General features: G+C 39.3%; 1 protein-coding gene and 1 long non-coding RNA gene across 2 annotated transcripts in view; both read left to right on the top strand.

Moving 5' to 3' along the window:
* The window catches only part of LOC124775242 (TGF-beta-activated kinase 1 and MAP3K7-binding protein 3), a 526,363-nt gene that overhangs the window by 422,489 nt on the left and 77,033 nt on the right, over positions 1-26,841 (top strand). The gene's annotated exons all lie outside the window — the stretch shown is intronic.
* Positions 21,199-26,841, top strand: part of LOC124776631 — a 36,477-nt gene continuing 30,834 nt past the window's right edge. The window contains exon 1 of the long non-coding RNA XR_007015641.1: positions 21,199-23,563. This is a non-coding gene — a long non-coding RNA (uncharacterized LOC124776631). The remainder of the gene's footprint in view (positions 23,564-26,841) is intronic.

Genomic DNA, 26,841 nt, shown 5'->3' with positions numbered 1-26,841 from the left:
GCATCTGCACTATTTCTCAGGGACTGGCAACAGCCACATTAGAGAGTTACCGTTGCGTGCATAGGCTGCTAATACCACAACAGAAATAGCTGTGTTTGGAGTGTTGCAATGACTGGGAAGCATGGACTGCTGATGGATAGCATGGCATTGTGTTGAGCAATGAGTCTCGGAGGTCCATCGTTGATGAGTATGGCAGCAACCTGAGGAGAAGTCTCATTCTTCCAAACTTTTGATTAGGCGCAGTAGTGTTAATCCTGGCATCATGATGGAGAGAGCCATGAGGTATGACTTCAGGTGACAGCTGGTAGTGACTGAGGGAACACTGATGGCACAGTGGTATGCTGCAGACATCCTGCACCCTCACGCATTACCTCTCATGTGACAGTGACATGGCATTTTTCAACAGTGCAATGCTCCACTACACATGGCATTTGTCTTTGGAAACTGTCTGCACCATATTGAGGTGCCCCTATGGCCAGCAAGATCCCCAGATTTATTCACAATAGAACATGTTTGGGACCAGCTCAGACATCAACTCCAGCCCAGTGCTAGTACATAGGATGTCAGGGATGAGTTACAACAGTCGTGGGACAGCTTGTCTCAGGAGAGGATGCAGTGGCTTTACAACACCCTTCTCAACCAAATCATTGCTTGTGAACAGGCCAACATCATAATGATAAAGGTACTCATACTACCAAATTCTTTGTAAATTTGACTCAACTTTGTAACTGCTGAAATAACATCAAATACCATCTCAACCTGTAAAGTTTCATTTACAGAATGAAGTTTTAGTCTGCAGTGAACTGTGCACTGATTTGAAACATGCTGACAGTTTAAAATTGTGTAGCGCACTGGGAATCGAATCGGCACACACACCACTGCAGAGTGAAAATTCATTCTGGAAACATTTCCTCAGGCTGCAGCTGAGCCACATCTTTGCTTTATGCTTTCTTCCAGGAGTACTAGTCCCAAAAGGTCTGCAGGAGGACTTCTGCAAAGTTTGGAAAGTAGGAGATGAGGTACTGTGGAAGTCGAGCTTTGAGGTCAGGCTGAAAGTCATGGCTTATAGCACAGACAGTAGAGCATATGCTCAGGAAAGGCAAAGGTTCGAGATTTGACCTCCAGTCTGGTACACAGTTTTAATCTGCCAGGAAGTCTCATGTTTCATTTTGTTCCCTTCTCCCCATCTGGATGCTTCAACTTTTTGGTCAGCCAGGGTTGCAGAAGATACTGTCATTCAGCTGGCTGGCCGGGCGAGCTACACTACACAGGAATGAGAACCACAAGGCAAGGCTGTGGGTTCATTCAGAGAAGTGTAGTGTCTAAATAGGGTGATTTGGTTTGGAGATTGGATATATATATATATATATATATATATATATATATATATATATATATATATATATATAATGTGTGTGTGTGTGTGTGTGTGTGTGTGTGTGTGTGTGTATGGGGGGGGGGGGGGGGGGGCTGTTCATAAAACCTACTGTAAATTTTGAGAGAAGAATACTAGATAGAGAGAATCTCATTACAAACTACAAAACTACAATTTCAGGAAATCTTCTTCAGTACCCACAGTCCATTTTTATTTCTCATCCTGTTTGGTAAGTCTCCTCTGACCTGAGGCCCTGGGTGACTTCTTCTGTACACTTAAACCAACCAGTCTTTTTTTTAAACCCATTCTCCAAAAGTAAGCAATTTTCTGTCTTTTCTAGAGTTTTACACCTACTTCCTCTTGGTGAGCAGACTTTCTCTATCCATATTAGAAATATTTTCAGTTTATTGATCACTCTAAAAGCTACTTAGTTAACATATACATATTGTATACTTTGTCTCAAATGCAACAATTATCAAGGTCATATAGAATTATTATTGCTCAGTCACTCAGCAGATACTGCTGGATATATTATTTTACATTTTTGTTCCTATAGCATAGAAACTGCATGTTTCCACACAAGTTGTTGTGGCCATCAACCTTGATGTTGGTTTGGTGCAGTTCTCCAGTCTTGTCATTTAGCACCAATGGGTCGCCTTAATTTCATCATAACTGCACCATGTTACATCACCGATATCTGAGTTAGATAGCCTCTGCATTGTTTCTGTTCCACTATTCCTGTAACCACAGTTTTCAGACATGAATACCTATTCAAAATGATGCCATCTGGCCTCCATTAGAAGGTCTCAGTGTATGTGTGGTATCATATTCAGGAGGAATGAATTTCAAATCCCATCTGATCTTTGTTGTTGTTGCAGTCTTCAGTCTTGAGACTGCCAGCTGCAGTGGCCGAGCAGTTCTAGGCGCTTCAGTCTGGAACCACGCGACTGCTACGGTTGTAGGTGCGAATCCTGCCTCTGGCATGGATGTGTGTGATGTCCTTAGGTTAGTTAGATTTAAGTAGTTCTAAGTTCTAGGGGCTGATGACCTCAGATGTTAAGTCCCATAGTGCTCAGAGCCAGTCCAGATACTGGCTTGATGCTCTCCATGCCAATCTAACCTGTGCAAGCTTCTTCATCTCCCAGTACCTACTGCAACCTACATCCTTCTGAATCTGTTTAGTGTATTCATCTCTTGGTCTCCCTCTATGATTTTTACCCTCCACACTGCCCTCCAATACTAAATTGGTGATCCCTTGATGCCTCAGAATATGTCCTACCAAGCGATCCCTTCTCCTAGTCAAGTTGTGCCACAAATTTCTCTTCTCCTCAATTCTATTCAATACCTCCTCATTAGTTATGTGATCTACCCATCTAATATTCAGCATTCTTCCGTAGCACCACGTTTCGAAAGCTTCTATTCTCTTCTTGTCTATTTATTGTCCATGTTTCACTTCCATACATGGCTACACTCCATACAAATACTTTCAGAAACGACTTCCTGACACTTAAATCTATACTCAGTGTTAACAAATTTCTCTACTTCAGAAACACTTTCCTTGCCATTGCCAGTCTACATTTTATATCCTCTCTACTTCAACCTTCATCAGTTATTTTGCTCCCCAAATAGCAAAACTCCTTTACTACTTTAAGTGTCTCATTTCCTAATCTAATTCCCTCAGCATCACCCGATTTAATTCGACTACATTCCATTATCTTCCCCATCAGATCACTCTAGTTTAAATTTTCAGTAGTTTTCCTAAAATGATTAAAGTAAATGTAAGAACGTTGTTGAAAAGGAAGTGGCTTATTTCCTTCCTCATGCTCATTGAATCCTTTCTTCTGTGCTGTTTCTAATACCTCATCATTACTGGGGTATTAAACTCTAATCTTTCTTCTTCCCTTGATTTCAAAATATGTAAAAGGACCTAACACTCTGTATGATGTAATGAGTGGTATTAGTGATCTCTCAGACTTTTTGGAAATGACAAATTTGGTAACTGCACATGAGATCTGTCCAAAAACTATCTGACTTTCATCCAGGAAAAGTATGATTTGGTTACATCAACACTTCCACTTCTGAAAACATCTATGGAAGAACATTTCCTCTGCAGCTTTGCAGTCACATTCCAAAAGACCTGCTCTCTGCCCTCAGAATGGAATCCCTTCAGTAGTGTACTGAATTTTGGGAACAACCAGTAGGCCCGTAATGCAAGGGCCATATCTGGAGGTTTCTCACTAAAGTCCAACCACTTTATAGCCAATTCATCCATTCCTTTTGTTTTTAAACATTATTTCCAGATCTTGTTTTATTATTATTATTATTATTATTGAGAATTGCCACCTTTTGACAAAACTTCATACAACACATTTGCTCAACATGGCCAGCCATCTCAAGCAAACCAGAAATCCAACAGATATGTGGTACACCACCTCATAAGCTGCCATCAACAACTGAATGATGAATCTGATGATGGGGTGAAAATTAGGTTTTGCGTGGAGTGGTTTCTGAACACTGTGGAAAATTGTGCCAGCCAATGGATGTTACTGTGGGACAGGAAATTTTTACAAAGGGCTCACAGATCTTGATTAAGCATCAGTCTGGTGCAAAGCTATAACTAGCTCTTAACACAGAGAAAGATTTAAATTTGTCTAGTTCACAAATTGTAACTTTTGAGAACATAATTCATGAGTCACAACTGGAGTCAGTAATGTAATACAAATTCATAGGAGAAACATCATGTGTGGATATGAAGTGAAGTAAACATAATGACTGAACTGCAAGTAAAGCAAAGGTCATACTTTGCTTTGTTGATAGGATCCTGTGCAGATGCAATTTGTATATAAAAAGATATTGCCTGCAAGACACTTACTCAGATTGTGCATTGGAATACTGCTCAAGCTATGGGACATGCATCAGTTTTGAGTAATTTGAAGGTTCATTTTAATACAAAGAAGGGTAGCATATATGGTCAAAGTCTAGTTTCTTGGCAAAAGAATGATAGAAATTCTAGAAATTCAAATAGGCGATCGTCTGAAGAAAAATGCATCTATAACATGAAAATGTATTTCCTATGACATGAAGATATATTTAGTTAATTCCAAGAACTGATTTTCAGGACGGAATCAATCAATTTGCTTGTGGTCTGTACATATCACTGTTGAAAGAAGATAAAAATATTCAAACAACAGCTCACACAAACACATAAAAGCAGATGTTCTCCCCACACTCCATCTGGAAATGGAAGAGGAGAATGCCGCAACATATGGTGCAATAAAGCCACACACTGTACAATAATATATTCACAGATTCATCTTGTCCCATGTTATCCACTGCATGACTGTAGAAAATAAAGAAAAGCTGGTTGAATATCCTTTGTGTCTGTTCTATATGCTTAGTTATTCCTCATAAACAAAGAGAAACAAATGTGTAACATGATTATATTTAGATTTTTACTGCAGTTTGACTATATTTTAAGTCAGGATATTGAAATGTAGTTTTATCTACCTTAGCATTCATAAACTTCACATCATTCTGTAGGAAATATGATTTTATTTTTGTCAATTGTGAGATTTTGATAGTAGAATTTTTCAGCATGCTATTTAAGAATTTTTTAAAGATAGTAAACACTGTTCACTATTAGCTTTCATAATATCTACCATTTACAAAAAGCTGAACTGAAAATATAGTTCCATAAAATCACATTTTATAGATGATAGAACAGTGACAGTGCATTGCTTTTACGTATCATTGTGTTGTAGGGACAAGGTGTCAGCTCATATGCTTCATTATTACTACTTTTCTTTTTTGAATGCCTGCAAGGATACATTCCTTGACAGTTCTATTCTTTTGTAACTAATTATAGGAAATAGTCTTAGGACTTGTGACTTCCATGTTGTCAACAATTTAAAAAAGATATTGGGATTGATGACAGTTGTATTAGCAAAGGATTTGAATTCTTGAATTTGCTCATTTGTTTGTGTTTAATAGATTCCATTGTGAAGGAGAACCTTTAGAGAAGTGGAACAAGTCAATGTACACATTAACACAGAGAAGCAGCTGTTAGAAACTGCTTTAATTAACTAAACTGTGATATAGATATGTTATTTGTGATATTTGACCTAAATTTAACAGTTACAGTTGTTTCCTATCTACAGTGAACATAACATTGCTGTGTGTGTAGACTTATCTAGAATACACTACTGATGCAAAACTCTTGGGGTCTCCAGCCAGGTGGCAGTGTCAAGATGCCATAGTGTTTCAATGGGTGTCATATTGTGGATGTTCCCATATTTATTTTCAAGGCCAGTTGCATCCACAACCTAGCTGCAGGTGGCAGTGTCATGTGGCTAGAGGAGGGGGTGATGGGTCAGAAGCTGTGTTTCGATGTCTCATGGGCATTCTTGATCCACCTCATATGCTGTCCATTGTTAGGTGTGCTGTCGGCATACAGTCAATAATGTGGGATTCCATGCTGAATTTAGTTGATAACCATCCCCACTGGTCTGTTCTTGTTGATCTTTATTTACACACACCCCTCTGTCATGCTTTCCCAGTAACTGCTGGCTCAGCACAGTAATATGGTGTTCTCAAAATCAAAAGTATGCTCATTATCTAGGCTGTGCTCCACCACTGCTGATTTCACTGTGTGTCCCAAACATGCACCCCTTGTGTGTTCTTTGTAACATTTTGTGCATTGTATTGGTGGTCACATTCACATGGGATACTGTATATCCCTTGTATTTAAAATTGCAATGGGTCCATGCAGAGCCAATTATCTCTTTGATCTTCATTGGTAATTGGAAGATAGTTTTAATGTCACATGTACCAAAAAGCCTTGCATAGGGAAGGAAACCAGCCTCATCTACATCTACCTTGTGTCTCCTTCCTCTTCTTCCTTATTTGCTCCATGTGTTCTTTCCTTGAACTGCTTATAATCTAGGTTTCACTATACTCATTTTGATGGTGCACTTCCTTAGGTGATGTAGTTCGCCCTGGAGACTTTCTGTGTCACAGATGACTTGCATGAACTATCCCATTGCATGTAGGTATAGGTCTGTGTGGGTCTTCTTTCCTGTCCACTGTATGACTTAGTGTACCATCAGCCTTCTTTTTTATTAGAATATCAAAGAAAGGAAGACATCTGTTCACTTCTAGCTCCATCATGAATGTAATGTTTTGATGGATGCTGTTTAAGGGGATAGATCAAAGCCAGGAAGTCACTTGATTTTGGAACCAATTTTCATGATTTTTTTAAAAAGTAAAATAACTAACAAATTACAAAACTGACTTTTGATCTCTACTGACACCAATAAGATGTATTATGTATTTTTTAAAGTAAAAGACTTGCACCCAGAAGACACTAAACAACATCGATGAAAGGCCTTTGTGAAATGTGAGGGGGGGGGGGGGGGGGTGGAATCTCTGAATGCCACAATTTTTTCAGCCTAGAACAAAATTAAAAATGCTGCCTTGAAACTGATATTTTTTAACATAATATTTAGGGATAATTTAAAAGATATATATATGGAATGACTCCTTACCCTCTCCTTTAAAACCCACTTCCTTTCGTCTTCCCCTCTCCTTCCCTCTTTCCTGATGTGGCAACAATTTGTTGCGAAAGCTTGAATTTTGTGTGTATGTTTGTGTTTGTTTGTGTGTCTATCGACCTGCCAGCGTTTTTGTTCGGTAAGTCACCTCATCTTTGTATTTATATATATATATATATATATATATATATATATATATATATATATATATATAAAAAAGTGCTGGCAGGTCGACAGACACACAAACAAACACAAACATACACACAAAATTCAAGCTTTCGCAACAAACTGTTGCCTCATCAGGAAAGAGGGAAGGAGAGGGGAAGACGAAAGGAAGTGGGTTTTAAGGGAGAGGGTAAGGAGTCATTCCAATCCCGGGAGCGGAAAGACTTACCTTAGGGGGAAAAAAGGACAGGTATACACTCGCACACACGCACATATCCATCCACACATACAGACACAAGCAGACATATTTAAAGACAAAGAGTTTGGGCAGAGATGTCAGTCAAGGCAGAAGTGTAGAGGCAAAGAAGTTGTTGAAAGACAGGTGAGGTATGAGTGGCGGCAACTTGAAATTAGCGGAGATTGAGGCCTGGCGGATGACGAGAAGAGAGGATATACTGAAGGGCAAGTTCCCATCTCCGGAGTTCGGATAGGTTGGTGTTGGTGGGAAGTATCCAGATAACCCGGACGGTGTAACACTGAGCCAAGATGTGCTGGCTGTGCACCAAGGCATGTTTAGCCACAGGGTGATCCTCATTACCAACAAACACTGTCTGCCTGTGTCCATTCATGCGAATGGACAGTTTGTTGCTGGTCATTCCCACATAGAATGCATCACAGTGTAGGCAGGTCAGTTGGTAAATCACCTGGGTGCTTTCACACATGGCTCTGCCTTTGATCGTGTACACCTTCCGGGTTACAGGACTGGAGTAGGTAGTAGTGGGAGGGTGCATGGGACAGGTTTTGCACCGGGGGCGGTTACAAGGATAGGAGCCAGAGGGTAGGGAAGGTGGTTTGGGGATTTCATAGGGATGAACTAACAGGTTACGAAGGTTAGGTGGATGGCGGAAAGACACTCTTGGCAGAGTGGGGAGGATTTCATGAAGGATGGATCTCATTTCAGGGCAGGATTTGAGGAAGTCGTATCCCTGCTGGAGAGCCACATTCAGAGTCTGGTCCAGTCCCGGAAAGTATCCTGTCACAAGTGGGGCACTTTTGTGGTTCTTCTGTGGGGGATTCTGGGTTTGAGGGGATGAGGAAGTGGCTCTGGTTATTTGCTTCTGTACCAGGCCAGGAGGGTAGTTGCGGGATGCGAAAGCTGTTGTCAGGTTGTTGGTGTAATGATTCAGGGGTTCCGGACTGGAGCAGATTCGTTTGCCACGAAGACCTAGGCTGTAGGGAAGGGACCGTTTGATGTGGAATGGGTGGCAGCTGTCATAATGGAGGTACTGTTGCTTGTTGGTGGGTTTGATGTGGACGGACGTGTGAAGTTGGCCATTGGACAGGTGGAGGTCAACGTCATGGAAAGTGGCATGGGATTTGGAGTAGGACCAGGTGAATCTGATGGAACCAAAGGAGTTGAGGTTGGAGAGGAAATTCTGGAGTTCTTCTTCACTGTGAGTCCAGATCATGAAGATGTCATCAATAAATCTGTACCAAACTTTGGGTAGGCAGACCTGGGTAACCAAGAAGGCTTCCTCTAAGCGACCCATGAATAGGTTGGCATACGAGGGGGCCATCCTGGTACCCATGGCTGTTCCCTTTAATTGTTGGTATGTCTGGCCTTCAAAAGTGAAGAAGTTGTGGGTCAGGATGAAGCTGGCTAAGGTAATGAGGAAAGAGGTTTTAGGTAGGGTGGCAGGTGATCGTCGTGAAAGGAAATGCTCCATTGCAGCGAGGCCCTAGACGTGTGGAATATTTGTGTATAAGGAAGTGGCATCAATGGTTACAAGGATGGTTTCCGGGGGTAACAGATTGGGTAAGGATTCCAGGCATTCAAGGAAGTGGTTGGTGTCTTTGATGAAGGATGGGAGACTGCATGTAATGGGTTGAAGGTGTTGATCTACGTAGGCAGAGATACGTTCTGTGGGGGCTTGGTAACCAGCTACAATGGGGCGGCCGGAATGATTGGGTTTGTGGATTTTAGGAAGAAGGTAGAAGGTAGGGGCGCGGGGTGTTGGTGGGGTCAGGAGGTTGATGGAGTCAGGTGAAAGGTTTTGCAGGGGGCCTAAGGTTCTGAGGATTCCTTGAAGCTCCGCCTGGACATCGGGAATGGGGTTACCTTGGCAAACTTTGTATGTGGTGTTGTCTGAAAGCTGACGCAGTCCATCAGCCACATACTCCCGACGATCAAGTACCACGGTCGTGGAACCCTTGTCCGCCGGAAGAATGACGATGGATCGGTCAGTCTTCAGATCACGGATAGCCTGGGCTTCAGCAGTGGTGACGTTGGGTGTAGGATTAAGGTTTTTTAAGAAGGATTGAGATGCAAGGCTGGAAGTCAGAAATTCCTGGAAGGTTTGGAGAGGGTGATTTTGAGGAAGAGGAGGTGGGTCCCGCTGTGACGGAGGACGGAACTGTTCCAGGCAGGGTTCAATTTGGATGGTGTCTTGGGGAGTTGGATCATTAGGAGTAGGATTAGGATCATTTTTCTTCGTGGCAAAGTGATATTTCCAGCAGAGAGTACGAGTGTAGGACAGTAAATCTTTGACGAGGGCTGTTTGGTTGAATCTGGGAGTGGGGCTGAAGGTGAGTCCTTTGGATAGGACAGAGATTTCAGATTGGGAGAGAGGTTTGGAGGAAAGGTTAACTACTGAATTAGGGTGTTGTGGTTCCAGATTGTGTTGATCGGAATTTTGAGGTTTTGGAGGGAGTGGAGCTGGAAGTGGGAGATTGAGTAGATGGGAGAGACTGGGTTTGTGTGCAATGAGAGGAGGTTGAGGTTTGCTGGAAAGATTGTGAAGGGTGAGTGAGTTGCCTTTCTGGAGGTGGGAAACCAGGAGATTGGATAGTTTTTTGAGGTGGAGGGTGGCATGCTGTTCTAATTTACGGTTGGCCTGTAGGAGGATGCTCTGAACAGCCAATGTGGATGTGGGAGAGGAAAGATTAAGGACTTTTATTAAGGATAGGAGTTGACGGGTGTGTTCATTGGCTAAGTTGATGTGTAGGTGAAGGATTGGGTGGGTGAGGGCAATGGATTGTTCAGTTTGAAACTGGTATAGGGACTGATGGAAGGAAGGGTTGCAGCCAGAGATGGGAACTTTAAGTGTGAGGCCTTTGGGGGTAATACCAAATGTCAGACAAGCCTGAGAAAATAGAATATGGGAGCGTAATCTGGCTAGGGCGAAGGCATGTTTGCGGAGGGAATGTAAATGAAACTTAATGGGGTCGTTGTGGGGGTGTTGTGAGGGTGACATGGTATTAGAAGGTGGGAGGTGAAATGAAAATAAAAATATATGGGGAGAGATAAAGGTGAACCGGATGGTAACTGGAGATCTGGAATGAAAAAAGGCGAAAAGGTGTTGGTTATAGCTGGGCTATGTTGGACTTGGGTTGGTAGACAACGATGTGCATAAAGGGTAGGTGGTTGTGTTGCCGCCAAAACACGTTAAAGGACGGAGAAATTCGGGAAAATTTCGAAAAAACTGCGTGTAGTATATTAAAAGGAGTGGTTTTGCGTGGCAGATTATGAAAATGAGGCTAACAATTGTCTGACGAAGAAATAATGACGTTAAAACCTGTGGGAAGCGGCTAAAAATTATAAGTGATGTGGGAAAAACGGAAATGGAAATAAAGCGAAAGTTATTAGAACTGGCCGAAATGGTTGTTTAAAAGGTGAAAGGAACTGTTTGTGAACTAGAAACGGTGGATATTATAGCGGCGGTAGTGCTGAAAGCGGCAAAAAAATTTTTTTGGTTATGGTCTGGAAGTGGGTTACGTATTATTGAGTATATATAGGCGGGATAAAATAGTGTAGCAGATTACGGTAAAAAGGAGTAGGTGAATACGAAGTGAAACTACTGGCAAAAACAGAAAGAGGAAAATAAGACGACAGAAAAGATTTTGAAATGCAACAGTGACAATAACAAACGTAATTGTTGGATTCAAATTAATGATATCAATATAATAGAGGGAAACATTCCACGTGGGAAAAATTATATATAAAAACAGAGATGAGGTGACTTACCGAACAAAAGCGCTGGCAGGTCGATAGACACACAAACAAACACAAACATACACACAAAATTCAAGCTGTCGCAACAAACTGTTGCCTCATCAGGAAAGAGGGAAGGAGAGGGAAAGACGAAAGGAAGTGGGTTTTAAGGGAGAGGGTAAGGAGTCATTCCAATCCCGGGAGCGGAAAGACTTACCTTAGGGGGAAAAAAGGACAGGTATACACTCGCACACACACACATATATCCATCCACACATACAGACACAAGCAGACATATTTAAAGACAAAGAGTTTGGGCAGAGATGTCAGTCGAGGCGGAAGTGTAGAGGCAAAGAAGTTGTTGAAAGACAGGTGAGGTATGAGTGGCGGCAACTTGAAATTAGCGGAGATTGAGGCCCTTGCGGATAACGAGAAGAGAGGATATACTGAAGGGCAAGTTCCCATCTCCGGAGTTTGGATAGGTTGGTGTTGGTGGGAAGTATCCAGATAACCCGGACGGTGTAACACTGTGTCAAGATGTGCTGGCTGTGCACCAAGGCATGTTTAGCCACAGGGTGATCCTCATTACCAACAAACACTGTCTGCCTGTGTCCATTCATGCGAATGGACAGTTTGTTGCTGGTCATTCCCACATAGATTCACCTGATCCTACTCCAAATCCCATGCCACTTTCCTTGACGTTGACCTCCACCTGTCCAATGGCCAACTTCACACGTCCGTCTACATCAAACCCACCAACAGTACCTCCATTATGACAGCTGCCACCCATTCCACATCAAACGGTCCCTTCCCTACAGCCTAGGTCTTCGTGGCAAACGAATCTGCTCCAGTCCGGAACCCCTGAATCATTACACCAACAACCTGACAACAGCTTTCGCATCCCGCAACTACCCTCCCGGCCTGGTACAGAAGCAAATAACCAGAGCCACTTCCTCATCCCCTCAAACCCAGAATCCCCCACAGAAGAACCACAAAAGTGCCCCACTTGTGACAGGATACTTTCCGGGACTGGACCAGACTCTGAATGTGGCTCTCCAGCAGGGATACGACTTCCTCAAATCCTGCCCTGAAATGAGATCCATCCTTCATGAAATCCTCCCCACTCCGCCAAGAGTGTCTTTCCGCCGTCCACCTAACCTTCGTAGCCTGTTAGTTCATCCCTATGAAATCCCCAAACCACCTTCCCTACCCTCTGGCTCCTATCCTTGTAACCACCCCCGGTGCAAAACCTGTCCCATGCACCCTCCCACCACTACCTACTCCAGTCCTGTAACCCGGAAGGTGTACACGATCAAAGGCAGAGCCACGTGTGTAAGCACCCAGGTGATTTACCAACTGACCTGCCTACACTGTGATGCATTCTATGTGGGAATGACCAGCAACAAACTGTCCATTCGCATGAATGGACACAGGCAGACAGTGTTTGTTGGTAATGAGGATCACCCTGTGGCTAAACATGCCTTGGTGCACAGCCAGCACATCTTGGCACAGTGTTACACCATCCGGGTTATCTGGATACTTCCCACCAACACCAACCTATCTGAACTCCGGAGATGGGAACTTGCCCTTCAGTATATCCTCTCTTCTCGTTATCTGCCAGGCCTCAATCTCCGCTAATTTCAAGTTGCCGCCACTCATACCTCACCTGTCTTTCAACAACTTCTTTGCCTCTACACTTCCGCCTCGACTGACATCTCTGCCCAAACTCTTTGTCTTTAAATATGTCTGCTTGTGTCTGTATGTGTAGATGGATATATGTGTGTGTGTGCGAGTGTATACCTGTCCTTTTTTCCCCCTAAGGTAAGTCTTTCCGCTCCCGGGATTGGAATGACTCCTTACCCTCTCCCTTAAAACCCACTTCCTTTCGTCTTTCCCTCTCCTTCCCTCTTTCCTGATGAGGCAACAGTTTGTTGTGAAAGCTTGAATTTTATGTGTATGTTTGTGTTTGTTTGTGTGTCTATCGACCTCCCAGCGCTTTCATTCGGTAAGTCACCTCATCTTTGTTTTTATATATAATTTTTCCCACGTGGAATGTTTCCCTCTATTTTTTTATATATATATATATATATATATATATATATATATATATATATATATATATATATATATATATTATTAATCCCCTTAACTCCTTAAGTGGAGCATAGCACTGTAACAAAGGATTCCTATATTGTTCTCCAAGTATTTTCACTTCTTCCCATCCTATTCCTTGCTGTTGACCTTCTGCTTCAACTGATCTCCACATCATTTTAGGCCTGCCTTGTCTCCATTGTCCCTGCGGGATCCAATAAAGGGCTTTCTTCGCAATGTGTTCATTTGGTCTCCTAAGTGTATGTCCTAACCTTCTCCACTTCCTGCTTCTTATTTGCAGCTCAGTAGGCTTCTGGCTGGTTCTTTCCAAAAGTGTTTCATTAGAGATGACATTTGGCCGCCATACCCCCACGATGTTCCTCAGACATCCGTCGTTGAATGTATACAGGTTATGGATTAGCCGCTTTGACACTTCCCATGTTTTACATCCTTATAGAAGCACAGATTTCATATTACTTTCAGTTTGGTACTCAATGTTATTTCCTTCAACCTCCAGATAAAGCAGAGAGTTGTAAAAGTGCCTTTGGCTTTATTGATGCGGCTGTTAGTATCCTCTGTTGCACCACCATACGGTGTAATCATGCTTCCAAGGTAGCAAAACGTATCCACCCTTTCGATTAGTTGACTCCGAAGCTTAAGCTCTGCGGTGCTGTTATTATTTACCCGCATGTGGATCTTTTGTTTTCTGGCTATTAATTTTCAAACTGAGTTTCTTTGTTGTAGATTTCTGATCTTCTAGTTTCTCTTTCATGTTGTTGTGGCTGTGTGATAGAAGGCAAACGTCATCTGAAAAATCTAGGTCTTCTAAACGTGTTCCATTGCTCCATTTTATTCCTCTCACTTTATCCATTGCTTGCACCATTACAAGATTCAGTACAGTGTTAAATACAGAGGGGTCGAAAAAAATGTATCCACTGTTTAAAAGTCCATAACTTGCAAACTAACTGACGGAGTTGTCTCATTTTTGGTGAAAGTGTAGCTCAAAGTCCAACTTAAAGATATCACTATAGGTGTTCGAAATGGTCGCCATTAACATCCACATACAAACGATGCCGCCAAACTGCAGCACAAACTACTGACTGCAATGTGTTCAGTTGGATATTTGCACATGAATGTACGATGGGCTCTTGAAGTTAATCCACTGTGCGTGGCTTTTGTCAATAAATGACATCCTTTAGTGATCCCCACAGGTAAAAGTCCAGAGGAGTTAGGTCTGGGGAATGTGGTGGATACTCCACAGCACCTGTACAGCCTATCCATCTTCCTGGTAGATTTTTGTCGAGATATACCCTGACACAATTTTAGTAGTGGGCTGGGGCACCATCTTGTTGAAAGTAAACTCTTCCATCTCCATATAAGTCTCGGATGGCAGGTAAAATGGATGTCTGAAGATTCTGAAGGTACACCTCACCGGTAACTGTGCTGTCAAAGAAGAATGGCCCAATCAAGCCCTGGTGAGACAACCCACACCACACATTTACTCCTGGCAAATTCACTTTGTCTATGTGGATGTTCGGATTTTCAGCGGTCCAGTAGATGCAACTGTGGGGATTTACTGTACCATTGAGTTTGAACTGTGACTCATCAGACCACACAATCATCTCTGCAAACTCTTCATTGTTGCGCACCATGTTAGTAAACCACTTGCAGTACTCCATTCTATGATCTGGGTTGTCTTCGTTAATTGCACGTAGCAATCGTGGGATGTAGCACTTCCACTTTGCTGTCTTCAAAATTTGCCGAACACTTGAGCGACTCACTCCAGTTTCATGGGCACACTGTTTCACAGACTTCTGTGGTGAGCGAGTGAATTGTTGTAACACACAACGGGAGTTAGCTGGACTTGTTACTGTTACAGGTCATCCAGATTGTTGTTTGTGTACATCTTTAACACAGCCTTTGGATTCAAATTTGTCTCAAACGCGACTAATTGTTAAACATGTTGGTGGCTCTGTTTGATACTCATTTCGCCATTGCCGTTGAACCTCATTAATGTTTTCGTACTTAAAATACCACTTCAAAACTGACTTCCTTTCATTGAATGTAAGCCTTGCGCAAGCCATGTTCACTCAAGTAACTAGGTGCAACTAAGAACAAAACACTGACTACCTGGCAACTGTCATCTGGTAAAACAAAACAACGCAATACAGTGCTTGTGTGGCGATTGCCGGAACTACTAACTATTACACTGCCAAAGATGAGACAACTCCATTAGTTAGTTTGCCATTTATGGACTTTTAAACAGTTGATACATTTTTTGGACCCCCTCTGTAGTATCAGTTAGAGCAAGCAGCCTTGCTTAACTACTGTTTTCAGTGCTATTGGATCGGAAAGCAGACCTCAATGTTGAACTTGGCACATGTAGTTGTCATACATGCACTTGAAAAAGCAATTATTTTCTTGGGAATTCCAAAAGTTAGAAGTGAGCTCCATATTTTTGTTCTAACTGTACTTTCAAAAGCCTTTTTAAAGTCTACAAACAGCATGTAAAGCCGTGGGTATTCATTTGAATGTTCAGATATTATCTTCAAGGTGTATATCTGGTCAATGCAAGAGTGACCTTCCTTGCACCCTGCTTGTTCTCTTCTTATTTTCTTGTCTACATAAGCTTTTACCCTGTTTAGAATTATTCATGAGAAGATCTTGCTTGGGATTGACATTAGGGTGATGCCTCTCCAATTATCACAAACTAATAGGTCTGCTTGCTTGGGGAGCTAGATGAGCATACCTCTGTTCCAATCACTCAGTAGTTTTTTGTTTGTCCATATGGCTGTCAAGAGTGGATGTAAAATTTCTCCTGTTATAGAGGGATCTATAAAAAAATGGTTGTTAAGAAAACAGTGGAACTCTGAAATAAAAGTAAATTTTTTGAACAAAAAAGTCATTATAAAAACATGCGCCAAAAATTGGGATAAAAATATATCACAAATATCCTACAAATTACAGTAGAAAAAACATGCCACAGAAAGGTGTAATGTAACTGCATGTATATTTTGTGAGTTATAGCTCCTACCAACTTGAAAAATGTTGTTTTGGAAAAACAGGTGTTTAAATTTTAAACTTGTGATTTTTAATTTTGAAACTGAACAAACCTTCAACAATCAGCAGTACTGTACAGTTGGCTTCCATCATCCCCCACTCCCCTCCCCATCCCCCTGTGTCGAAACAGCCTCATCTTGACAAAATTTATTGATTAACTGGCTTCCCCTTACAAATTTCAGCATTTTTTGCACAGTTGGAATTACTTTTCAAACCTTTTCTGGCCATATAAATATGTTTCTCTGTCATTTTCAAGCACTCACATATTACTACATCTAAGAAACAAGCAAGTGAAATGTCAAGTTAAGCAGATGTAAGACAAGCATGTAATTTCACACTGTGTACCATAAACAAATCATGTTACAAAAAGAAACCTTGTTGAAAATAGTATTTTAATTGATACTAATGCCCTCTGCGACACTATCTGAAACTAACAGGACCTCAATTCCATCAGTAACTATTATAGTATTACATCGGTTGCATTCAAGTGTTTGGATGCTCCAGACCCCTATGCAGTAAATTTTGGTTTTAACATATTTTAACATTTATGACACACTTTATATGAATGAACTTTAAAAATAGACTCTCTAAGGAACATTTTAAGCCAATAAAAAAATTAGGCTAAAAAATTTCTGCCCTTGTCTACCACCTTAAAGGATCCAGAAACTCATCCAGCACCTGTCTGCCAAGCTCTCGCACTGCAAATGTGTCGTCGACATAGTGTAATTCATTGGTTTTAAGTGGATAGTTTGAAGTGCCACCTCTACAGAGTGTTTGATTGTTGTGATTTCTTAATGAGTCTGCGCACATGCGTAACTACTATGAGGTGAGGAAGCTAAATCTGCCAGTTCATCATGATGTAACTTACGGAACATGATTTTTGAGTGAATGAACAAATGAATGCATGAATCAATATCGGTGCTTCCAACTCTACATGCTGGAAATGTCATTCAAATGTAACAGGCTCTAACCATTCAGATAATCTTAACTTGAGCTAGTTTCCTCTCCTACTTTCTACTCCTTGAACTTAGCTTTTTTCACCTTCTTGCCTCTTTACTTTCTCCTGTACCTCCCTGCTATTTCCTGCCTTTTTTTTGTTTAAGAAAAAAATCTTGTATATTTTTCCCATTTTCACCCCTCTCCCCTTCCTTACAGATTTTTTCTGTCTTTTTCTTCTATTTCCATATTTCTCCCTTACGTAACTGTCTAGATTCATATCATTAATGTTTGAAGGGTTGATGACAATAGCTCAGGAGGGTATTAATAAATTAAAATTTGAATCTGAGTTCTAAAGTTTTTCTTCTTCTTCTTCTTCTTTTTTAAACTTTCTTACGTGGGGCACGCTGCAGTCATGACACAAAGAATTCATGGCTTTAATCTCCAAAAACTTTCACATATCTCTCTCCTTAAGGCTCCAATACAAGAAGCAGAGCATGCACATGCACACAGAAACTGCAATATTATCAGCTTTCATTTTTCTTTTATAAATGAAACACACTCAGCTTACTATCTTATTCTTGCAAAGTTCTTAGAGGGAGAGAGAAAAAATTTCTGCAAAAAACCAGAAAACTTTGTGACACATCCCTCTATACAATTTTTCTTTGTTAAAGCTATTGTTCATCAATCTTTATTATGATGATTTTTTAAATTTCTAATTTAAATTTTAACTAAAGCTAATTACTTAGCCTACATACATATCATTTCTCTTAATTTAAACTTTATTACGTTCTTGTATTTGAGTCATGTTTCTCAGAAGTTTTTGGTGTGAAGGATACAGCATAGGGGATTCAAACTGTACAGTGTCAACAAACACATCATTAAAACTGGAAATTTAAATTACAGAAAGACTGCTGCTGGAGATGAACTGTGACATCAGATACACAGACCAATTGAGCTGTGTTTAGCAGTTAGCAGATCAGTTAAAATATTGCTTGGAAGAGCAGTTTTTCATGTATGCTTAATTGCAATGTGATACTAATGTGGAAAGACAATGATCCCTCCTTCCATGAGAACTTGAAGATATCATCTGTTCAAGGAAAGTATGCATTTTGGAACTGTTTACACACATTATCTCAAACAAAGACTGGAAAATAAAAATTTCAAATGTTATCAATCTTCAAAACATTTTTCATTCTTTTAAATATTTGATTTCTGAATTTTAAAAAGGAATGTTTCCAATTTCTGTTGTTATTTAGATTCAGCCATTGTTGTTTGTTTGGAATATAGATGCTGCACAGAAAACACAACTTTTATACTGTACCACATGTGGACCAGGATATAGTTACTCAGAAAATTAAAACTGAAACCATGTGGAACTGACCATCCACTTATTTACTCAAAATGCAAAAATTGAAAATAAAAAGAAAGATGTGTCTCTTCTGTCACACATATTGTTGATATGGACTGTATGGTAAAAATCTTTCTGATATTGAATGGGCCATTATGATATAACATGGTTGTTTTTACCTACCAATCATCAAGGAAACTTCTCAACAGTTTTCACGTCTTTCATTTTGTTTGCATTAAATTAACTACAGAATCAGGTGCTCTCGATATAGTGCAGATACTGAGCAGTGAATAGATTTATGAACAAGAACTAGAATGTGGTAACTCAGCTTATGAACTTCCATTCTTCTTTATACCAAACAGGTACAAACATATACACAAGGCTACGCTGTCTTGACACTTTGGTCTGACTGTACACCAAACAACTTGTTCTGAACTTCAAGAAGATAATCTGAGGAGCTGAGTTTTTGTTCATTTTTGCTCCTCATAATCATAGCTCAAAATAAAACAGTGAAAAGATGATTAATATCTTCATTAGTATTAGTATTATGAAGATTATAAATTCAAGCAATATTCATAACTATCATTTAAAATTACTATTCCAAAGAAAATAAACTGATTGGGGGATCAAAGTTGTACTTCCTTATATAGTGAGTAATTGCAGCATACATTTTGCTGTAGTGTGGAAGAACTTCATTCTCCAATAATATATAAGTACATATCATAGGACAGCAGCATACACACATTTTCTCAACAGTATTTGAATCTCCACTATATTTTTCTTGTAAGCAATAACTAAATTAACTGCTACTTGTAATAAGCTGTATTTTGTCTCTCATCCAGTATGCCAACTTCAACAGATTTTCTTCATTGTCTGATTATATATTTACATCATTATAAAGCTATGATACAACTAACAAAAAATAACTCAGTTGGAGAATAAAAGGTTTAATGTAATAAGTAACCCATGGATAAAATATGAGACATTTATATAAAAATTCATACTTAACATATTTATATACAGTACAACCTACAGGTCCTGTTACTGTTGAAAATAATATGAATAATGGAACAATAATATTATGTAATTGGATAGATAAAAAAAATCTACTCACCAAGTGTTGGCAGGAAAAACACATATAAAGGTACTGAAATTTGCAAGCTTTCAGAGCCAGAGGCCTTTTTCTTCTGGCAGAAGGGTTGAGAAGGAAAGATTGATTGTTGGGGACTGCACCAGACAAGATTTGAAAACCTGAGAGCATAAAGACAAAAGCTGGGGTAACATGCAAGATAGAGATTACAGACAAAACATTGAGCGAGAGTTATTAAGACAGGAAAGCTAAGCACACTGTAAGTGATAGAGGTAGAAGGAGGGGGGAGGAAGGATAGAAAGGAAAAAAAAGAAACAGAAATCTGAAATGAAATGAATAAAGGAATAATTATAGAGAAGAAAGGTAGATACTGAGGAAATTAAAGAAAACAATTAAAGTAAATTAAGGCCAGTTGGGTGACAAGAACCAAGGATGTGTTGTAACTACAGTTCCCACCTGTGGAGTTCTGAGAAAATTGTTTCCAGAGGAAGAATCTAGATAGCATATGTGGTGAAACAAGCTCCAAAGTCATGACTGTCATGTTGTAGAAAATGCTCTGCAGCAGGGTATTGTGTGTTTCCAGTATGTGCTCTCTGCCTATGCGCATTCATCCTAACTGATAACTTTGTGGTAGTCAGCCAATGTAGAAGGCTGAACAGTGGTTACGCAACAGCTGGCACATGGCATGTGTAGTTTTGCAGGTGGCTCTCCCTTTGGTAGTATATGTTTAGCCAGTTAAAGTGCTTGTGTGTTTGCTATTCTGAATTCCATGTCACTTTCCTTTATGTTGATCACATACTCACTGAGGATTCAGCTACACATTTCTCTTCATATCAAGTCTACTAATAAACAAAAGTACTTACATTGTTCAGATGCAGGCTGTTTACAGCAATGCACCACCATTCCCATCTCAGGTTGCACTGGACGTAATTACCCCACCAAGCTAGTTCAAAAGCATATTTCACAAGCTATAACATCCAATTCTGGTACTGCTGATCCCTCCAAAATACAGCTTAGGAGTTCATCTCTTGTCACTCCATATTATCCCGGTCTTGTATCAGCTACTTCGACAAGTCTATGACCTCCTAAAACTGTGCCCTGAAACGAGGTCCATTCCATCTGTCACTTTGCCCACCACACCTAAATAGCTTTTCATCAACCTCCCGATCTCTGCAATGTCCTTGTCAGATCCTATGCTCCTTCTGCACCCACTTGCCTACCCTGTGGCTCCTACCCCTGTGACAGTCTCACTGTAAGACTTGCCCTATGCAACCTACTACCATCTGCTACACAAGTCCTTACACTGCCAAAACATATACTACCAAAGGAAGAACCACCTGTGAAACAACACATGCTGTATGTCAGCTGTTGTGTACCCACTGTTCAGCCTTCTACATTGGTTGACTACCACAAAGCTATCAGTTAGGACGGATGGGCATAGGCAGAGGGCACATACTGGAAACATACAATATCCTGCTGCAGAGCATTTTCTACAACATGGCAGTCATGACTTCGGAGCTTGTTTCAACACATATGCCATCTAGATTCTTCCTCTGGAAGCAATTTTCTTAGAACTCCACAGGTGGGAACTGGAGTTACAACATGTCCTTGGTTCTTGTCACCCACCCGGCCTTAAATTGCATTAATTATTTTCTTTAATTATCTTGGCCCCAGCATTTCTTCTCCATAACTATTCCTTTCTTCACTCACTTTCAGTTTGCTGTATCTTTTTATTTTCTGTCCTGTCTTTTCCCCCCAACTCTACCATATAGAATGCTCTCAGCTTTCTGCTCTTATTAAATTTAGCACAATTCTTTGCCACCAATCTCTGTCTTGCATATTGCCCTATCTTCCACCTTCAAGCACTCAAGTTTTCAAATCTCATCCAGTGCAGTCTGTAACAATCAGTCTTCCCTTTTATTCCCATCTGGTAAGTCTGCCCTGACCTGGGGTTCTGGCCAACTTTTCTGGACTCTCCCCGTTTCCTAAATTTCACCAGTCCTTTTCCTTCCCCGCTCTTCCTTCCCCTTCCACCTTTCTGCCAGAAGAAAGAGCCACTGGCTCTGGAAGCTTGCTATGTGTTTTTTCCTGCCAGCACTTGATTTGCAGACTTTTTATCAATCCAATTACATCATCATATTTTTAAAAATTATTTTCATTGAAATAATAATGCTGATTTTTTGGAATATATATCCTTTCTTCTGTAAGTAATTAGAACAATAAGGTAGAAACATATACTAAAACAAGGGAATGAATGAAAAATTACTGTGAATTGCTAAGAAATCGCTTGAGGTAAATTCATTGATGAACATTGTAACTTTGGTAAATCCACAAACTCAGTTTGTTTCAATAGGAGGGGAGACTTACAAAACTCCAGGAGAAGAATCTCTAACTTATCGTCACTTCTTTCTTTCATGTTACTATTGACTGTGTCACAGTCCAACCTTTAAAGTGAGTAAAACAAATTCCAGCATATTTTTTCTTGGAAATACAAAAATGACAAAAATTCAACTTCACAGTGAAAATACAACTCTTTTAGCTAAATGGCAGACATAGCTGAGAGACATAACTCAAAGAAGATGTAAATAGAGCTAGGACAGTTGCTAGGTTTGTGTTTTGAACCTAAATATGAAAGCAATTTAACACAAATGATAATAGCAGATGTTTGTTTTTGTAATGTAGTTTCATTACAGTGGTTGTGGTCCAGAAAGGGTATGGCTGTTACTGTTTGCTGCTACTATTCTGAGAAATTGTTGTGTTCAGTTATTCTAGACAGAAACAGACTACTCAGTTGTTTAAGCATAGTGTTAAATCACCATATACTTGCAGACAGAATCTATAAATTTATGTATAACCACATATGTCTTGTAAATCTAAGCATTTTAGTATGAGAATTTCACCTGAAATCATACATGTCCATATGCAACAGTTCATGTATAGTTCGGTTTGTGTTGTCAGCATGAAATTAAAGATTGAAACCGCTGTTATGTATTTTGGTAACCAGTACCTTGACTATTTTAATTTTGAAATGCTGCAATGAAATAGTTGATGTAAAATATCTTCCAGAGTGAGGTGGTATAGTGATTAAGGCATTATGATCACACATAGGAGGTGCAGTGTTCAGATCCTCTTCTGGCCACCCTGAGTCATATTTTCTGTACTTTTCCCTAAACTGCTTCAAGCGGATAGCAGGATAATTGCTTAATTGGTTTGAAAAGGAAATGACCAAGAGCTTTCCCCATAATTGCCCATTTAGAGTTAAGTTCCATTTCTTATGACATTGTCATCATCTGAATTTTTAAATCTAATCTTACTGCTTTCCCCTGCAAGATTTAAATATTTCCAGTGGAAAGTCAATAAGTACACATTGCACATAAAATGATGGATCAGTCCAGCATCCAGTTAAGTAATACAAAAACAGCAAGCCAGATCAATTTGTATGTCAGACCTTGTATAATATTGTGTCTACTATAGACAAACTGTATATGCATATAATTCTATTTCTAAATGGCAGATATTTCAGGGATTTAAACAAACTAAACAATACATGTTGTAAAACACCACTTCCATTTTCCATTTTTTGGCTTGCACAGTGTTTTTCGGACATGTCATGCAGGAAATCTGCATACCTCACACAAAACCAATAAGAGTGTGAATAGTGTTCTGTAACAATCAGTTGAATCATAATGAGTTGATACAGGAAATGGGATGATTTTCAAAGACGTGATAGTCTGAAGAAAGTCCATACACTGCTGAGTTTGCAAAATAGGCAGTACAGTACAAAAAGACACCATTAATGAACTCACACAGAAGTAGAGAACTGTCTCAATTACTTGCTGTGGTAAAATCATTATCTTCTGAAACTATATGACAGACTGTAGGCACTTTCTCTTCAGGTTTGTTGTACTACTGAGAGATGGGTATCCTGCTAATGGCTGCAATCTTTACCTATTGGGTAAGTGGCTTTGTATTTTGCCTATAATCCTCAGCAGTGTCTTTTATCCTGGTAGTTACTGGAAGTGTTTGCAAACATTTTAAATACCAGTTTCAGTTACTTACATCATCTAACTGAAAGAAACTGACCTATTTGCAATGAAATAGGATTATAAATTGCTATTAACTGTTGTAAGAGACAAAAAGATTACCCAACACTCACCCATCCAGAATATGGTTGGAATGGGGCTTCTTCTGCATGAAATGAGATTTAATGACACTAACCACTGATAAATCAGAAATCACTAATGAAGTCTAGACAGATTAATTTAAACATATGTGATTAAAAGAAAACAATAGAGAACAGTATTTTATCTCAAGATATATAGATTTTTGTTAATCACCACAAAGAATAATTTATAGACCACAGCAAAAAATGCTGTCTGGAATCAGAATTCTTATTTTAGTCTATTTCCCAAAAACAGTAATAGAAACCTGAAAATATTTAAGCCATTATCAGGAGAGAATAGAAAAGAAAGAATTCTTTCATGAAACTGATGGTGATAAACCCCAGTTTTGTTTAAAAAATCTGGTATGGGAACAACATTTCTTGAATGAAAAGACACTGAAACATTTATTTCAAAGAAAATAGAAGAATTTATGTGATAAAACAGTTAAGAAAATTTGCTGTCACATCAGACAGTAATTAAAAATTAAGATTTAAGAGTTGATGTATGCAGTATCCAACCTCATTTTTGGACAGAAGTTTTATTAAATATATTCCCTGCCTCTTATTTGCTGAGCTGACACTAAAATACTGATGCTCTTTATTAAATTTTACTCACTGGTATGAAGAGCCCTTCTTTCCTTCAGTACCATGTAGCTTGTAGAACAATGCTGTGTAGGATGACAGATCACTATCCACTAAATAGAGCAAGAGCTAGGCAGCAGACTGAAACATAGAAAGGATGAAAAACTGACTTTCAAATTCCTTCATCACATCACTACCTTTATTTGGTGCTTTGGTCCATACTCACACAAAGATTTTAATTGAGTAAAGAAGTAAAATACATATGATTCCATTTTGGAGGAGATAAACAAAGAATAAAATCATCAATCATTGAGGCAGGAGAAAAAAAAATTGATTCATCACTACCAGGAAAGATTAAGCCCATGGTTCTTCCTTCAACTACTTCTACATTTGTGCTATGTGAGGTTTATACTCCACAATGGTTTTGTCACAGAGCCTATGTTGTTTAGTTTCCTATTACTGCATTCTCCATCTCATTACTGAATAATTGAAAAATCAAAGAGACGTTGATCAGTGAGACTATGTGTAATATCTGCGAACCGGAGGTTTGGCTCTCATTATTTTTTTGTTACCTTAACCATGAACAAACAATGGTAAATCCAAAATGAAATAACAGTATGGATTAGGATAGATTGCTACCCACATCTAGATTACCTTATACGTTTTATAAGAACAGTAGCACCTTTGAAATTAGACACTACTCTGTTTTTTACTTACATCACTCAGCTGTTGTGTGTGTAGGATTTGTGTAACAAACACAATGTTCATGATGTGTAATGACTGTCAGTGTTACCAATTCACATACACAGTATTTATTTACACACATTATGTGGACAGATATAACTTAAACACTTGGCGTCTCAACAAACTACCGAAGGTCCAGACATACTGTTTTTTGCAGCAATATTCTTGGGGACAGAAGTCCATAGAGCTTGTGCCCCTACATGTGCATCTACTACTTCATGCTAAGTGTTTATTTAACTTCACTGATTTTAGAGAACACTATCAGCTATCTATACAGTGGAAATTTTAAATAATTTTAATATTAGCATCGGTGTTAGTCAGAATTTTCATGCCAAAGACAACAATATTCAATAGCTTCCTCTGTGAAAGATTACAGAGTATCCTCCCATTCATATCTTCAGGTGAGTTTTGCCTTGGAGTTGGTTACCAGCAGGAAGAGGTACCAGGATAACATTTTACAAACCAAAGCGTGGAATGCTTGTGATGAGAAAACAGAAAGAATATTTGAGAAAATTGCAGAACTCATAAAATGAAGGGCAATGAAAATGTTCAATTGTATCAGTCAATTTACTAGATGTGGAGGGAATGAAAATCAGATTTACTGAACTACATATCTTTTTGGGTGGGAGTGGTGAAGGAGGGGGGGGGGGGGGGAGGAAGAGTTGGAGAAGTAAGAGGTAGCTTTTAAAATTCTGCAGTAGTTTCCAACGTGTTGTAACATATACACTGTTCAAAACTCACAAGAGAAACAAAATGTGCCATCAGAATTATATTGCAATTAAAACACATTAATTATATTGGTTTATTGTATGAACAAATCTTTTGAATATTCCATTGAAGTTACATACAGCCAAACATTAGAGAAGCAGGTGTGTTGTAATAGATGTGTTGCATATTGTTTATACACTGTGTGCATACTAAATATTGAAAATTATTATGTATTTTAACATTTTGTGTCTTTTTTTTTTTAATTAAAACTGCACCTTCTAATGTTGGTGTTGATCTGAAACTCAGCACAGGTGTTTGAAACTAGTTACAGATAAAAAACAATTATATGCAACTGTGATGGAACTTGTAATAAACTGTAAGTACTTAGAAAAGATGTGAGGACACAGGAAAATATCAGCAGGATACAGAATGGTCAGAAAAATCATTGGAATGAATTGTTGAGCTGAACTGGATAACCAGATATATACATAGACTTAGCTTGTAGACTACTAGTGGTGAAAAGCAGAATAGAATTAAAAACAATAAAAAAGGGAGAATGCAATGGAAATTTAAAATTTGGGGTGGAATGGGAGCTAACATTCAAAAGATTAAAGAAATAGGACTGTATGATGAAGTGGAATATTGAACATTCAGGGTAGAATTGGGCAATGTAGAAGCTCTCCTGGACAATGGCTCATGAGCAGTTCAGTAAAAAAGGTGTAGATACAATACAGAAGGAAATAATTTAGGTAGGAAAGACACCTAAAGTTCAATGAAAGTGTGAACCAGAAAGCAGTGCAATCTCAGGAAAGAAATCAGTTTACTGATGAAAGAAGAAAATATACAAACAAAAAGAATGAGAAATGAGACAGGTAGTCAGCTGTACATGTTATTTAGAAATGAACTCTGATAGATGAGAGAGGCATGAAGAAATGGGAAAGAGACCATTGACAGAAAGTCTTCTGTAACCTACAAAAATATGCCAAGGATGGTTCTGGCAGAATATAAATAATTTAGAAGTAATGGAGATCACTCAC

The sequence above is a fragment of the Schistocerca piceifrons genome, chromosome 2 (genome assembly GCF_021461385.2).
Source record: "Schistocerca piceifrons isolate TAMUIC-IGC-003096 chromosome 2, iqSchPice1.1, whole genome shotgun sequence".
NCBI classification, from domain to species: domain Eukaryota; kingdom Metazoa; phylum Arthropoda; class Insecta; order Orthoptera; family Acrididae; genus Schistocerca; species Schistocerca piceifrons.
Note: the sequence above shows the minus strand (reverse complement) of the source record. Positions and strands in the feature narration are given on the sequence as shown.